This window comes from Chiloscyllium plagiosum, unplaced genomic scaffold (genome assembly GCF_037043375.1).
Source record: "Chiloscyllium plagiosum isolate Xiang-an unplaced genomic scaffold, Cpla_swu_hap1 HiC_scaffold_40, whole genome shotgun sequence".
Classification (NCBI taxonomy): Eukaryota; Metazoa; Chordata; class Chondrichthyes; order Orectolobiformes; family Hemiscylliidae; genus Chiloscyllium; species Chiloscyllium plagiosum.
This window is the reverse complement of record NW_028270178.1, coordinates 32521571-32537647: the sequence shown is the minus strand read 5'-3', so window position 1 is coordinate 32537647 and position 16077 is coordinate 32521571. Positions and strand designations below refer to the sequence as shown.

General features: G+C 70.9%; 1 protein-coding gene across 6 annotated transcripts in view; it reads left to right on the top strand.

Annotated features, from left to right (window-relative positions):
* The first annotated feature begins 217 nt into the window (after positions 1–217).
* LOC122544064 (uncharacterized) overlaps positions 218–16077 on the top strand; it is a 53445-nt gene continuing 37585 nt past the window's right edge. For all 6 annotated transcript variants that reach the window (XM_087981501.1, XM_087981499.1, XM_087981500.1 and 3 more), the window contains exon 1: positions 218–289. The gene's annotated coding sequence lies outside the window, so the exon portion shown is untranslated. The remainder of the gene's footprint in view (positions 290–16077) is intronic.

Here is a 16077-nt window from a genome sequence, read left to right as displayed (position 1 = left end):
TGCACTGACCACTCTGGAGTCTGTGCAATACACAGTGAGACTGAATGGTCTCTCTGCCTGCACTGCTGGGGTTCTACCATGCCCCTCCCTCCAGCTGGCAGAACAGTACAACGCATGCGCTGGCCGATGCCCCGGCAGCCGGCTGGAGAGGCAAGGCGCATGGCCGTGATGTCATCACGTCGAGGTGCGACGACGTCGGCGCATGCGGCCTGGCGGAGGGAGACGGTTTGGAGCGAGAGCGCACGAGGCGAAATTTTTAAAAAAAGAGGGAAAGAGGGAAAGAGGGAAGGTGAGACCCTGAGAGAGGAGAGAGAGAGGGGGGGGAATGTGGGGGGAGGGGGAGGGGAGAGGGAGGGAATGGGGGGGAGGGGGGGGGAATGTGGGGAGGGGGGAGAATGTGGGGGAGGGGGAATGTGGGGGAGGGGATTGGGAATGGGGGGGAGGGGAGGGGGTTGGGAATGGGGGGGAGGGGAGGGGGTTGGGAATGGGGAGGAGGGGGTTGGGAATGGGGAGGAGGGGGTTGGGAATGGGGAGGAGGGGGTTGGGAATGGGGAGGAGGGGGTTGGGAATGGGGGGGAGGGGAGGGGGTTGGGAATGGGGAGGAGGGGGTTGGGAATGGGGAGGAGGGGGTTGGGAATGGGGGGAGGGGAGGGGGGTTGGGAATGGGGGGAGGGGAGGGGGTTGGGAATGGGGAGGAGGGGGTTGGGAATGGGGGGGAGGGGATTGGGAATGGGGAGGAGGGGGTTGGGAATGGGGGGGAGGGGAGGGGGTTGGGAATGGGGAGGAGGGGGTTGGGAATGGGGAGGAGGGGGTTGGGAATGGGGAGGAGGGGGTTGGGAATGGGGAGGAGGGGGTTGGGAATGGGGGGGAGGGGATTGGGAATGGGGAGGAGGGGGTTGGGAATGGGGAGGAGGGGGTTGGGAATGGGGGGAGGGGAGGGGGTTGGGAATGGGGAGGAGGGGGTTGGGAATGGGGAGGAGGGGGTTGGGAATGGGGGGGAGGGGATTGGGAATGGGGAGGAGGGGGTTGGGAATGGGGAGGAGGGGGTTGGGAATGGGGAGGAGGGGGTTGGGAATGGGTTGGGAATGGGGAGGAGGGGGTTGGGAATGGGGAGGAGGGGGTTGGGAATGGGGGGGAGGGGATTGGGAATGGGGAGGAGGGGGTTGGGAATGGGGAGGAGGTTGGGAATGGGGAGGAGGGGGTTGGGAATGGGGTGGGAATGGGGAGGAGGGGGTTGGGAATGGGGGGGAGGGGAGGGGGTTGGGAATGGGGTGGGAATGGGGGGAGGGGAGGGGGGTGGGAATGGGGGGGAGGGGAGGGGGGTGGGAATGGGGGGGAGGGGAGGGGGTTGGGAATGGGGTGGGAATGGGGGGGAGGGGGAGGGAATGTGGGGAGGGGGGAGAATGTGGGGGAGGGGGAATGTGGGGGAGTGGGGGTGGGAATGGGGGGGAGGGGAGGTGGTTGGGAATGGGGTGGGAATGGGGGGGAGGGGATTGGGAATGGGGAGGAGGGGGTTGGGAATGGGGTGGGAATGGGGAGGAGGGGGTTGGGAATGGGGGGGAGGGGAGGGGGTTGGGAATGGGGGGGAGGGGAGGGGGTTGGGAATGGGGTGGGAATGGGGGGGAGGGGAGGGGGTTGGGAATGGGGTGGGAATGGGGAGGGAGGGGATTGGGAATGGGGAGGAGGGGGTTGGGAATGGGGAGGAGGGGGTTGGGAATGGGGAGGAGGGGGTTGGGAATGGGGGGGAGGGGAGGGGAGGGGGTTGGGAATGGGGGGGAGGGGATTGGGAATGGGGAGGAGGGGGTTGGGAATGGGGAGGAGGGGGTTGGGAATGGGGAGGAGGGGGTTGGGAATGGGGAGGAGGGGGTTGGGAATGGGGGGGAGGGGAGGGGGTTGGGAATGGGGAGGAGGGGGTTGGGAATGGGGGGGAGGGGAGGGGGTTGGGAATGGGGGGGGAGGGGAGGGGGTTGGGAATGGGGGGGGAGGGGAGGGGGTTGGGAATGGGGGGGAGGGGAGGGGGTTGGGAATGGGGGGGAGGGGAGGGAATGTGGGGAGGGGAGGGAATGTGGGGAGGGGGGAGAATGTGGGGGAGGGGGAATGTGGGGGAGTGGGGGTGGGAATGGGGGGGAGGGGAGGTGGTTGGGAATGGGGTGGGAATGGGGGGGAGGGGAGGTGGTTGGGAATGGGGTGGGAATGGGGGGGAGGGGATTGGGAATGGGGAGGAGGGGGTTGGGAATGGGGTGGGAATGGGGGGGAGGGGATTGGGAATGGGGAGGAGGGGGTTGGGAATGGGGGGGAGGGGAGGGGGTTGGGAATGGGGTGGGAATGGGGGGGAGGGGATTGGGAATGGGGGGGAGGGGATTGGGAATGGGGAGGAGGGGGTTGGGAATGGGGAGGAGGGGGTTGGGAATGGGGGGGAGGGGAGGGGGTTGGGAATGGGGGGGAGGGGAGGGGGTTGGGAATGGGGTGGAGGGGAGGGGGTTGGGAATGGGGGGGAGGGGAGGGGGTTGGGAATGGGGGGGAGGGGAGGGGGTTGGGAATGGGGGGGAAGGGGGTTGGGAATGGGGGGTGGGGGTGGGAATGGGGGGGTGGGGGTGGGGGTGAGGGGAGGGGGTTGGGAATGGGGAGGGGAGGGGGTTGGGAATGGGGGGGGGAGGGAGTTGGGAATGGGGGGGGAGGGGGTTGGGAATGGGGGGGGAGGGGGTTGGGAATGGGGGGGGAGGGGGTTGGGAATGGGGGGGGAGGGGGTTGGGAATGGGGGGGAGGGGGTTGGGAATGGGGGGGAGGGGGTTGGGAATGGGGGGGGAGGGGGTTGGGAATGGGGGGGGAGGGGGTTGGGAATGGGGGGGGAGGGGAGGGGGTGGGAATGGGGGGGGAGGGGAGGGGGTTGGGAATGGGGGGGGGGGGGGGAGGGGGTTGGGAATGGGGGGGAGGGGAGGGGGTTGGGAATGGGGGGGAGGGGAGGGGGTTGGGAATGGGGGGGAGGGGAGGGGGTTGGGAATGGGGGGGAGGGGAGGGGGTTGGGAATGGGGGGAGGGGAGGGGGTTGGGAATGGGGGGGAGGGGAGGGGGTTGGGAATGGGGGGAGGGGAGGGGGTTGGGAATGGGGGGGAGGGGAGGGGGTTGGGAATGGGGGGAGGGGAGGGGGTTGGGAATGGGGGGGAGGGGAGGGGGTTGGGAATGGGGGGAGGGGAGGGGGTTGGGAATGGGGGGGAGGGGAGGGGGTTGGGAATGGGGGGGGAAGGGGGTTGGGAATGGGGGGTGGGGGTGGGAATGGGGGGTGGGGGTGGGAATGGGGGGGAGGGGAGGGGGTTGGGAATGGGGGGGAGGGGGTTGGGAATGGGGGGGGAGGGGAGGGGGTTGGGAATGGGGGGGAGGGGAGGGGGTTGGGAATGGGGGGGAGGGGAGGGGGTTGGGAATGGGGGGAGGGGAGGGGGTTGGGAATGGGGGGAGGGGAGGGGGTTGGGAATGGGGGGGGAGGGGGTTGGGAATGGGGGAGGGGGTTGGGAATGGGGGGGGAGGGGAGGGGGTTGGGAATGGGGGGGAGGGGGTTGGGAATGGGGGGGGGAGGGGGTTGGGAATGGGGGGGAGGGGAGGGGGTTGGGAATGGGGGGGAGGGGAGGGGGTTGGGAATGGGGGGGGAGGGGAGGGGGTTGGGAATGGGGGGAGGGTAGGGGGTTGGGAATGGGGGGAGGGTAGGGGGTTGGGAATGGGGGGAGGGTAGGGGGTTGGGAATGGGGGGAGGGGAGGGGGTTGGGAATGGGGGGGAGGTGAGGGGGTTGGGAATGGGGGGAGGGGAGGGGGTTGGGAATGGGGGGGAGGGGAGGGGGTTGGGAATGGGGGGGAGGGGAGGGGGTTGGGAATGGGGGGGAGGGGAGGGGGTTGGGAATGGGGGGGAGGGGAGGGGGTTGGGAATGGGGGGGAGGGGAGGGGGTTGGGAATGGGGGGAGGGGAGGGGGTTGGGAATGGGGGTTGGGGGTGGGAATGGGGGGGGAGGGGTGGGGGTGGGAATGGGGGGTGGGAGTTGGGAATGGGGGTGGTAGTTGGGAATGGGGGGTAGGGGTGGGATTGGGGGGGAGGGGTGGGGGTGGGAATGGGGGGGAGGGGTGGGAATGGGGGGTTGGGAATGGGGGGGAGGGGAGGGGGTTGGGAATGGGGGGGAGGGGAGGGGGTTGGGAATGGGGGAGAGGGGAGGGGGTTGGGAATGGGGGGAGGGGAGGGGGTTGGGAATGGGGGGAGGGGAGGGGGTTGGGAATGGGGGGTGGGGGTGGGAATCGGGGGTGGGGGTGGGAATGGGAATGGGGGGTGGGGGTGGGAATGGGGGGTGGGGGTGGGAATGGGGGGTGGGGGTGGGAATGGGGGGGGAGGGGTGGGGGTGGGAATGGGGGGTGGGAGTTGGGAATGGGGGTGGGAGTTGGGAATGGGGGGGAGGGGTGGGAATGGGGGGGGAGGGGTGGGAATGGGGGGGAGGGGTGGGAATGGGGGGGAGGGGTGGGGGTGGGAATGGGGGGGAGGGGTGGGAATGGGGGGGAGGGGTGGGAATGGGGGGGAGGGGTGGGGGTGGGAATGGGGGGGAGGGGTGGGAATGGGGGGGAGGGGTGGGGGTGGGAATGGGGGGGAGGGGTGGGAATGGGGGTTTGGGAATGGGGGGAGGGGTGGGAATGGGGGGGAGGGGTGGGGGTTGGGAATGGGGGGGAGGGGGTTGGGAATGGGGGGGAGGGGGTTGGGAATGGGGGGGGAGGGGAGGGGGTTGGGAATGGGGGGGGAGGGGAGGGGGTTGGGAATGGGGGGGGAGGGGAGGGGGTTGGGAATGGGGGGGAGGGGAGGGGGTTGGGAATGGGGGGGAGGGGAGGGGGTTGGGAATGGGGGGGGAGGGGAGGGGGTTGGGAATGGGGGGGGAGGGGAGGGGGTTGGGAATGGGGGGGAGGGGAGGGGGTTGGGAATGGGGGGGAGGGGAGGGGGTTGGGAATGGGGGAGGGGAGGGGGTTGGGAATGGGGGGAGGGGAGGGGGTTGGGAATGGGGGGTGGGGGTGGGAATGGGGGGGGAGGGGTGGGGGTGGGAATGGGGGGTGGGAGTTGGGAATGGGGGTAGTAGTTGGGAATGGGGGGTAGGGGTGGGAATGGGGGGTAGGGGTGGGATTGGGGGGGAGGGGTGGGGGTGGGATTGGGGGGGAGGGGTGGGGGTGGGAATGGGGGGGAGGGGTGGGAATGGGGGGGTGGGAATGGGGGGGAGGGGAGGGGGTTGGGAATGGGGGGGAGGGGAGGGGGTTGGGAATGGGGGAGAGGGGAGGGGGTTGGGAATGGGGGGAGGGGAGGGGGTTGGGAATGGGGGGTGGGAATGGGGAATGGGGGATGGGAATGGGGGGTGGGGGGGGGGAATGGGGGGTGGGGGGGGGAATGGGGGGGGGGGGGGGAGTTGGGTATGGGGGGGAGGGGTGGGAATGGGGGGGAGGGGTGGGGGTGGGAATGGGGGGTTGGGAATGGGGGGAGGGGTGGGGGTTTGGAATGGGGGGAGGGAGAGGGGGTTGGGAATGGGGGGGAGGGGAGGGGGTTGGGAACGGGGGGAGGGTAGGGGGTTGGGAACGGGGGGAGGGTAGGGGGTTGGGAATGGGGGGGAGGGGAGGGGGTTGGGAACGGGGGGAGAGTAGTGGGTTGGGAACGGGGGGGAGGGGAGGGGGTTGGGAACGGGGGGGAGGGGAGGGGGTTGGGAACGGGGGGGAGGGGAGGGGGTTGGGAATGGTGGGTGGGGGTGGGAACGGGGGGGAGGGGAGGGGGTTGGGAACGGGGGGAAGGGGAGGGGGTTGGGAACGGGGGGGAGGGGAGGGCGTTGGGAACGGGGGAGGGAGGGGAGGGGGTTGTGAACGGGGGGGAGGGGAGGGGGTTGTGAACGGGGAGGGGAGGGGGTTGGGGGCGGAGGGGAGGGGTTTGGGAACGGGGGGGAGAGGAGGGGGTTGGGAATGGGGGGGTGAGGGGAGGGGGTTTGGAATGGGGGGGAGGGGGTTTGGAATGGGGGGGAAGGGGAGGGGGTTGGGAATGGGGGGGAAGGGGAGGGGGTTGTGAACGGGGGGGAGGGGAGGGGGTTGGGGGCGGAGGGGAGGGGTTTGGGAACGGGGGCGGAGGGGAGGGGTTTGGGAACGGGGGCGGAGGGGAGGGGATTGGGAACGGGGGAGGGGAGGGGGTTGGGAATGGGGGGGGAGGGGAGGGGGTTGGGAATGGGGGGGAGGGGGTTTGGAATGGGGGGGGAAGGGGAGGAAGTTGGGAACGGGGGGGAGGGGAGGGGGTTGGGAACGGGGGGAGGGGAGGGGGTTGGGAACGGGTTGTGGGGAGGGGAGGGGGTTGGGAACGGGAGGGGAGGGGGTTGGGAACGGGTGGGGGTGGGAATGGAGGGGGTGGGGGTGGGAATGGAGGGGGTGGGGGTGGGAATGGAGGGGAGGGGGGTGGAGGTGGGAATGGGAGGAGGGGGTGTGGGGGTGGGAATGGGTGGAGGGGTGCGGGTGGGATGGGGGGGAGGGGTGGGGAGGGGGGGTTGGGAAGGGAGGGGGTGGGAATGGAGGGGGAGGGGTGGGAATGGGGGGGAGGGGGTGGGGGTGGGAATGGGAGGGGGTGGGGGTGGGGGGGAATGGGGTGGGTGGGAATGGGGGGGAGGGCGATGGGGTGGGAATGTGGGGGGGGGGCGGTGGGGTTTGAATGTGGGGGGAGGGGGAGGAGGGTGGGAATGTTGGGGTGGGGGTAGGGGGTGGGAATGTGGGGGGAGGGGAGGGGGTTGGGAGTGGGGGTGGGAATGGGGGGGAGGGGAGGGGGTTGGGGATGGGGGTGGGAACGGGGGGGAGGGGAGGGGGTTGGGAATGGGGGGTGGGGGTGGGAACGGGGGGAGGGTAGGGGGTTGGGAATGGGGGGGAGGGGAGGTGGTTGGGAATGGGGGGGAGGGGAGGGGTTTGGGAACGGGGGGGAGGGGAGGGGGTTGGGAATGGTGGGTGGGGGTGGGAACGGGGGGGAGGGGAGGGGAGGGGGTTGGGAACGGGGGGGAGGGGAAGGGGTTGGGAACGGGGGGGGAGGGGAGGGGGTTGGGAACGGGGGAGGGAGGGGGTTGGGAACGGGGGGTAGGGGAGGGGGTTGGGGGCGGAGGGGAGGGGTTTGGGAACGGGGGCGGAGGGGAGGGGGTTGGGAATGGGGGGGAGGGGAGGGGGTTGGGAATGGGGGGGAGGGGGTTTGGAATGGGGGGGAAGGGGAGGGGGTTGGGAATGGGGGGGGAGGGGAGGGGGTTGGGAATGGGGGGGAGGGGAGGGGGTTGGGAATGGGGGGGAAGGGGAGGGGGTTGGGAATGGGGGGGGAGGGGAGGGGGTTGGGAATGGGGGGGGAGGGGAGGGGGTTGGGAATGGGGGGGGAGGGGAGGGGGTTGGGAATGGGGTGGGAGGGGAGGGGGTTGGGAATGGGGGGGGGAGGGGAGGGGGTTGGGAATGTGGGGGGAGGGGGTTGGGAATGGGGGGAAGGGGAGGGGGTTGGGAATGGGGGGTGGGAATGGGGGGGAGGGAGTGGGGGTGGGAATGGGGGGGGAGGGGGTGGGGGGGAATGGGGGGGAGGGCGGTGGGGTGGGAATGTGGGGGGGGGCGGTGGGGTTTGAATGTGGGGGGAGGGGGAGGAGGGTGGGAATGTTGGGGGTCGGGGTAGGGGGTGGGAATGTGGGGGGAGGGGAGGGGGTTGGGAATGGGGGGTGGGGGTGGGAATGGGGGGGAGGGGAGGGGGTTGGGAATGGTGGGTGGGGGTGGGAACGGGGGGGAGGGGAGGGGGTTGGGAATGGGGGGTGGGGGTGGGAACGGGGTGAGGGTAGGGGGTTGGGAATGGGGGGGGAGGGGAGGGGGTTGGGAATGGGGGGGGGAGGGGAGGGGGTTGGGAATGGGGGGGGGAGGGGAGGGGGTTGGGAACGGGGGGGGAGGGGAGGGGGTTGGGAATGGCGGGGAGGGGAGGGGGTTGGGAACGGGGGGGAGGGGAGGGGGTTGGGAATGGTGGGTGGGGGTGGGAACGGGGGGGAGGGGAGGGGGTTGGGAACGGGGGGGAGGGGAGGGGGTTGGGAACGGGGGAGGGAGGGGAGGGGGTTGTGAGGGGTGTTTGAGGGTAGGGGTGTGTGGGTGAGGGGTGTTTGAGGGGTCGAGGTGTGTGTGAGGGGTAGGATGTTGGGGTGGAGTCGTGTGAGGTCGGAGAGGTGTGGTGGGTGGGAGTGAGTTTGGGGTGGGGTGTGAGGTATGGGGATAAGGGTGTGAGGTTGGATGACTGTGTGGATGAGGGCTGTCGTGGGAGGGAGGGAGGAGAGGTGAGTGGGGAGCGGTGTTTGAGGGGTAGGTGGTGAGGGAGTGAGGTGGTGGGGGGGTGGGGTGTGAGGTTGAAGAGCTGTGTGGGTGAACGGTGTCATGGGAGGGGGTTGATGTGTGTGGGGAGCGGTGTTTGAGGGGTAGGGTGGTGAGGGAGTGAGGTGGTGGGGGGGTGGGGTGTGAGGTTGAAGGGCTGTGTGGGTGAACGGTGTCGTGGGAGGGAGGTGGTGTTTGTGTGGAGCGGTGTTTGAGGGGTAGGGGTGTGAGGTGATGGGGGGGGTAGAAGGGTACACAGATGGGGAGGGTTTTAGGTACTGAAGGAGTTTAGGGATGGAGAGATTTGTATGGTTGGAGTAGATTATATTGTTAAGAGATTTGGTCATAAAGTCAGGGATGCTGATTTCAAATTTTTTTGAACGGGGGGGAGGGGAGGGGGTTGGGGGCGGAGGGGAGGGGTTTGGGAACGGGGGCGGAGGGGAGGGGGTTGGGAACGGGGGGGAGGGGAGGGGGTTGGGAATGGGGGGGGAGGGGGTTGGGAATGGGGGGGAGGGGGTTTGGAATGGGGGGGAGGGGGTTTGGAATGGGGGGGAAGGGGAGGGGGATGGGGAAGGGGAGGGGGTTGGGAATGGGGGGAGGGGAGGGGGTTGGGAATGGGGGGGAGGGGGTTGGGAATGGGGTGGGAGGGGAGGGGGTTGGGAATGGGGGGGGAGGGGAGGGGGTTGGGAATGGGGGGGAAGGGGAGGGGGTTGGGAATGGGGGGTGGGAATGGGGGGGAGGGGAGGGGGTTGGGAATGGGGGGTGGGAATGGGGGGGAGGGGTGGGGGTTGGGAATGGGGGGGAGGGGAGGGGGTTGGGGGCGGAGGGGAGGGGAGGGGAGGGAGTTGGGAACGGGGGGTGGGGAGGGGAGGGGGTTGGGAACGGGTGGGGAGGGGAGGGGGTTGGGAACGGGGGGGAGGGTTGGGGGTTGGGAATGGTGGGTGGGGGTGGGAACGGGGGGGAGGGGAGGGGGTTGGGAACGGGGGAGGGAGGGGAGGGGGTTGTGAACGGGGGGAGGGGAGGGGGTTGGGGGCGGAGGGGAGGGGAGGGGAGGGGGTTGGGAACGGGGGGTGGGGAGGGGAGGGGTTGGGAACGGGTGGGGAGGGGAGGGGGTTGGGAACGGGGGGGAGGGTTGGGGGTGGGAATGGGGGGGTGGGGATGGGAATGGAGGGGAGGGGGGTGGAGGTGGGAATGGGAGGAGGGGGTGTGGGGGTGGGAATGGGTGGAGGGTTGCGGGTGGGATGGGGGGGAGGGGTGGGGTGGGGAGGGGGGGTTGGGAAGGGAGGGGGTGGGAATGGAGGGGGAGGGGGTGGGAATGGGGGGGGTGTGGGCGTGGGAATGGAGGGAGGGGGGTGTGGGAATGGGGGGAGGGGTGTGTGGGGGGGGAGGGGGTGGGGGTGGGATTGGGGGGGAGGGGGAGGGGGTGGGGGTGGGAATGGGGGGGGAGGGGTTGGGGGGGAGTAGGGTGGGTGGGAATGGGGGGGAGGGCAGTGGGGTGGGAATGTGGGGGGGGCGGTGGGGTTTGAATGTGGGGGGAGGGGGAGGAGGGTGGGAATGGTGGGGGTAGGGGGTGGGAATGTGGGGGGAGGGGAGGGGGTTGGGAATGGGGGGTGGGGGTGGGAATGGGGGGGAGGGGAGGGGGTTGGGAATGGGGGGTGGGGGTGGGAACGGGGGGGAGGGGAGGGGGTTGGGAATGGGGGGGAGGGGAGGGGGTTGGGAATGGGGGGGAGGGGGGTGGGAATGGGGGGTGGAGGTGGGAATGGGGGGGCGGGGAGGGGGTTGGGAACGGGGGGTGGGGGTGGGAACGGGGGGTGGGGGTGGGAATGGGGGGAGGGGAGGGGGTTGGGAATGGGGGGGTGGGGGTGGGAATGCGGGGAGGGGGTTGGGAACGGGGGGGAGGGGAGGGGGTTGGGAACGGGGGGGAGGGGAGGGGGTTGGGAACGGGGGGTGCGGAGGGGAGGGGGTTGCGAACGGGGGGGAGGGGTGGGGGTGGGGATGGGAATGGAGGGGAGGGGGGTGGAGGTGGGAATGGGAGGAGGGGGTGTGGGGGTGGGAATGGGTGGAGGGTTGCGGGTGGGATGGGGGGGAGGGGAGGGGTGGGGAGGGGGGGTTGGGAAGGGAGGGGGTGGGAATGGAGGGGGAGGGGATGGGAATGGGGGGGGGTGTGGGCGTGGGAATGGAGGGAGGGGGGTGTGGGCGTGGGAATGGGGGGAGGGGGTGGGGGTGGGAATGGGGGGGAGGGGGTGGGAATGGGGGGGGAGGGGGTGGGTGGGAATGGGGGGGAGGGCGGTGGGGTGGGAATGTGGGGGGGGGCGGTGGGGTTTGAATGTGGGGGGAGGGTGGGAATGGTGGGGGTAGCGGGTGGGAATGTGGGGGGAGGGGAGGGGGTTGGGAACGGGGGGGAGGGGAGGGGGTTGGGAACGGGGGGGAGGGGAGGGGGTTGGGAACGGGGGGGAGGGGAGGGGGTTGGGAATGGTGGGTGGGGGTGGGAACGGGGGGGAGGGGAGGGGGTTGGGAACGGGGGGAAGGGGAGGGGGTTGGGAACGGGGGGAAGGGGAGGGGGTTGGGAACGGTGGGGAGGGGAGGGCGTTGGGAACGCGGGAGGGAGGGGAGGGGGTTGTGAACGGTGGGGAGGGGAGGGGGTTGTGAACGGGGGGGGGAGGGGAGGGGGTTGGGGGCGGAGGGGAGGGGTTTGGGAACGGGGGGGAGAGGAGGGGGTTGGGAATGGGGGGGTGAGGGGAGGGGGTTGGGAATGGGGGGGAGGGGGTTTGGAATGGGGGGGAAGGGGAGGGGGTTGGGAATGGGGGGGAAGGGGAGGGGGTTGTGAACGGGGGGGAGGGGAGGGGGTTGGGGGCGGAGGGGAGGGGTTTGGGAACGGGGGCGGAGGGGAGGGGTTTGGGAACGGGGGCGGAGGGGAGGGGTTTGGGAACGGGGGAGGGGAGGGGGTTGGGAATGGGGGGGGGAGGGGAGGGGGTTGGGAATGGGGGGGAGGGGGTTTGGAATGGGGGGGAAGGGGAGGAGGTTGGGAACGGGGGGGAGGGGAGGGGGTTGGGAACGGGGGGGAGGGGAGGGGGTTGGGAACGGGGGGTGGGGAGGGGAGGGGGTTGGGAACGGGAGGGGAGGGGGTTGGGAACGGGTGGGGGTGGGAATGGAGGGGGTGGGGGTGGGAATGGGGGCGGTGGGGGTGGGAATGGAGGGGAGGGGGGTGGAGGTGGGAATGGGAGGAGGGGGTGTGGGGGTGGGAATGGGTGGAGGGGTGCGGGTGGGATGGGGGGGAGGGGTGGGGAGGGGGGGTTGGGAAGGGAGGGGGTGGGAATGGAGGGGGAGGGGTGGGAATGGGGGGGAGGGGGTGGGGGTGGGAATGGGAGGGGGTGGGGGTGGGGGGGAATGGGGGGGATGGCGATGGGGTGGGAATGTGGGGGGGGGCGGTGGGGTTTGAATGTGGGGGGAGGGGGAGGAGGGTGGGAATGTTGGGGTGGGGGTAGGGGGTGGGAATGTGGGGGGAGGGGAGGGGGTTGGGAGTGGGGCTGGGAATGGGGGGGAGGGGAGGGGGTTGGGGATGGGGGTGGGAACGGGGGGGAGGGGAGGGGGTTGGGAATGGGGGGTGGGGGTGGGAACGGGGGGAGGGTAGGGGGTTGGGAATGGGGGGGAGGGGAGGTGGTTGGGAATGGGGGGGAGGGGAGGGGTTTGGGAATGGGGGGGAGGGGAGGGGTTTGGGAACGGGGGGGAGGGGAGGGGGTTGGGAATGGTGGGTGGGGGTGGGAACGGGGGGGAGGGGAGGGGAGGGGGTTGGGAACGGGGGGGAGGGGAAGGGGTTGGGAACGGGGGGGGAGGGGAGGGGGTTGGGAACGGGGGAGGGAGGGGAGGGGGTTGGGAACGGGGGGTAGGGGAGGGGGTTGGGGGCGGAGGGGAGGGGTTTGGGAACGGGGGCGGAGGGGAGGGGGTTGGGAACGGGGGGGGAGGGGAGGGGGTTGGGAATGGGGGGGAGGGGGTTGGGAATGGGGGGGAAGGGGAGGGGGTTGGGAATGGGGGGGGAGGGGAGGGGGTTGGGAATGGGGGGGGAGGGGAGGGGGTTGGGAATGGGGGGGGAGGGGAGGGGGTTGGGAATGGGGGGGAAGGGGAGGGGGTTGGGAATGGGGGGGAAGGGGAGGGGGTTGGGAATGGGGGGGGAGGGGAGGGGGTTGGGAATGGGGGGGGAGGGGAGGGGGTTGGGATTGGGGGGGGAGGGGAGGGGGTTGGGAATGGGGGGGAGGGGTTTGGGAATGGGGGGAAGGGGAGGGGGTTGGGAATGGGGGGTGGGAATGGGGGGGAGGGGAGGGGGTTGGGAATGGGGGGGAGGGGGTTGGGAATGGGGGGAGGGGAGGGGGTTGGGAATGGGGGGGAGGGGAGGGGGTTGGGAACGGGGGGTGGGGGTGGGAATGGGGGGGTGGGGAGGGGGTTGGGAACGGGGGGTGGGGGTGGGAATGAGGGGGAGGGGAGCGGGTTGGGAATGGGGGGGTGGGGGTGGGAATGGGGGGAGGGGGTTGGGAACGGGGGGGAGGGGAGGGGGTTGGGAACGGGGGGGAGGGGAGGGGGTTGGGAACGGGGGGTGGGGAGGGGTGGGGGTTGGGAACGGGTGGGGAGGGGAGGGGGTTGGGAACGGGGGGGAGGGGTGGGGGTGGGAATGGGAGGAGGGGGTGTGGGGGTGGGAATGGGTGGAGGGGTGCGGGTGGGATGGGGAGGGGGGGTTGGGAAGGGAGGGGGTGGGAATGGAGGGGGTGGGAATGGGGGGGGGGTGTGGACGTGGGAATGGAGGGTGGGGGTGTGGGCGTGGGAATGGAGGGAGGGGGGTGTGGGGGTGGGAATGGGGGGAGGGGTGTGTGGGTGGGAATGGGGGGGTGGGAATGGGGGGGAGGGGGTGGGGGTGGGAATGGGGGGGAGGGGGTGGGAATGGGGGGAGGGGTGTGTGGGTGGGAATGGGGGGGTGGGGGTGGGAATGGGGGGGAGGGGGTGGGGGTGGGAATGGGGGGGAGGGAGTGGGGGTGGGAATGGGGGGGAGGGGGTGGGAATGGGGGGGGAGGGGCTGGGGGTGGGAATGGGGGGGGAGGGGGTGGGGGGGAATGGGGTGGGTGGGAATGGGGGGGAGGGCGGTGGGGTGGGAATGTGGGGGGGGGGGCGGTGGGGTTTGAATGTGGGGGGAGGGGGAGGAGGGTGGGAATGTTGGGGGTGGGGGTAGGGGGTGGGAATGTGGGGGGAGGGGAGGGGGTTGGGAATGGGGGGTGGGGGTGGGAATGGGGGGGAGGGGAGGGGGTTGGGAATGGTGGGTGGGGGTGGGAACGGGGGGGAGGGGAGGGGGTTGGGAATGGGGGATGGGGGTGGGAACGGGGTGAGGGTAGGGGGTTGGGAATGGGGGGGGAGGGGAGGGGGTTGGGAATGGGGGGGGAGGGGAGGGGGTTGGGAATGGGGGGGGAGGGGAGGGGGTTGGGAATGGGGGGGGAGGGGAGGGGGTTGGGAATGGCGGGGAGGGGAGGGGGTTGGGAACGGGGGGGAGGGGAGGGGGTTGGGAATGGTGGGTGGGGGTGGGAACGGGGGGGAGGGGAGGGGGTTGGGAACGGGGGGGAGGGGAGGGGGTTGGGAACGGGGGAGGGAGGGGAGGGGGTTGTGAGGGGTGTTTGAGGGTAGGGGTGTGTGGGTGAGGGGTGTTTGAGGGGTCGAGGTGTGTGTGAGGGGTAGGATGTTGGGGTGGAGTCGTGTGAGGTCGGAGAGGTGTGGTGGGTGGGAGTGAGTTTGGGGTGGGGTGTGAGGTATGGGGATAAGGGTGTGAGGTTGGATGACTGTGTGGATGAGGGCTGTCGTGGGAGGGAGGGAGGAGAGGTGAGTGGGGAGCGGTGTTTGAGGGGTAGGTGGTGAGGGAGTGAGGTGGTGGGGGGGTGGGGTGTGAGGTTGAAGAGCTGTGTGGGTGAACGGTGTCATGGGAGGGGGTTGATGTGTGTGGGGAGCGGTGTTTGAGGGGTAGGGTGGTGAGGGAGTGAGGTGGTGGGGGGGTGGGGTGTGAGGTTGAAGGGCTGTGTGGGTGAACGGTGTCGTGGGAGGGAGGTGGTGTTTGTGTGGAGCGGTGTTTGAGGGGTAGGGGTGTGAGGTGATGGGGGGGGTAGAAGGGTACACAGATGGGGAGGGTTTTAGGTACTGAAGGAGTTTAGGGATGGAGAGATTTGTATGGTTGGAGTAGATTATATTGTTAAGAGATTTGGTCATAAAGTCAGGGATGCTGATTTCAAATTTTTTTGAACGGGGGGGAGGGGAGGGGGTTGGGGGCGGAGGGGAGGGGTTTGGGAACGGGGGCGGAGGGGAGGGGGTTGGGAACGGGGGGGAGGGGAGGGGGTTGGGAATGGGGGGGAGGGGGTTGGGAATGGGGGGGAGGGGGTTTGGAATGGGGGGGAAGGGGAGGGGGATGGGGAAGGGGAGGGGGTTGGGAATGGGGGGAGGGGAGGGGGTTGGGAATGGGGGGGAGGGGGTTGGGAATGGGGGGGAGGGGAGGGGGTTGGGAATGGGGGGGAGGGGAGGGGGTTGGGAATGGGGGGGAGGGGAGGGGGTTGGGAATGGGGGGGGAGGGGAGGGGGTTGGGAATGGGGGGGAAGGGGAGGGGGTTGGGAATGGGGGGTGGGAATGGGGGGGAAGGGGAGGGGGTTGGGAATGGGGGGTGGGAATGGGGGGGAGGGGAGGGGAGGGTGTTGGGAATGGGGGGTGGGAATGGGGGGGAGGGGAGGGGGTTGGGAATGGGGGGGAGGGGAGGGGGTTGGGGGCGGAGGGGAGGGGAGGGGGTTGGGAACAGGGGGTGGGGAGGGGAGGGGGTTGGGAACGGGTGGGGAGGGGAGGGGGTTGGGAACGGGGGGGAGGGTTGGGGGTTGGGAATGGTGGGTGGGGGTGGGAACGGGGGGGAGGGGAGGGGGTTGGGAACGGGGGAGGGAGGGGAGGGGGTTGTGAACGGGGGGAGGGGAGGGGGTTGGGGGCGGAGGGGAGGGGAGGGGGTTGGGAACGGCGGGTGGGGAGGGGAGGGGGTTGGGAACGGGAGGGGAGGGGGTTGGGAACGGGGGGGAGGGTTGGGGGTGGGAATGGGGGGGTGGGGGTGGGAATGGGGGGGTGGGGGTGGGAATGGAGGGGAGGGGGGTGGAGGTGGGAATGGGAGGAGGGGGTGTGGGGGTGGGAATGGGTGGAGGGTTGCGGGTGGGATGGGGGGGAGGGGGGGGAGGGGTGGGGAGGGGGGGTTGGGAAGGGAGGGGGTGGGAATGGAGGGGGAGGGGGTGGGAATGGGGGGGGTGTGGGCGTGGGAATGGAGGGAGGGGGGTGTGGGAATGGGGGGAGGGGTGTGTGGGGGGGGAGGGGGTGGGGGTGGGATTGGGGGGGAGGGGGTGGGGGTGGGAATGGGGGGGGAGGGGGTGGGGGGGAATAGGGTGGGTGGGAATGGGGGGGAGGGCAGTGGGGTGGGAATGTGGGGGGGGCGGTGGGGTTTGAATGTGGGGGGAGGGGGAGGAGGGTGGGAATGGTGGGGGTAGGGGGTGGGAATGTGGGGGGAGGGGAGGGGGTTGGGAATGGGGGGTGGGGGTGGGAATGGGGGGGAGGGGAGGGGGTTGGGAATGGGGGGTGGGGGTGGGAACGGGGGGGAGGGGAGGGGGTTGGGAATGGGGGGGAGGGGGTTGGGAATGGGGGGGAGGGGGTTGGGAATGGGGGGAGGGGAGGGGGTTGGGAATGGGGGGGAG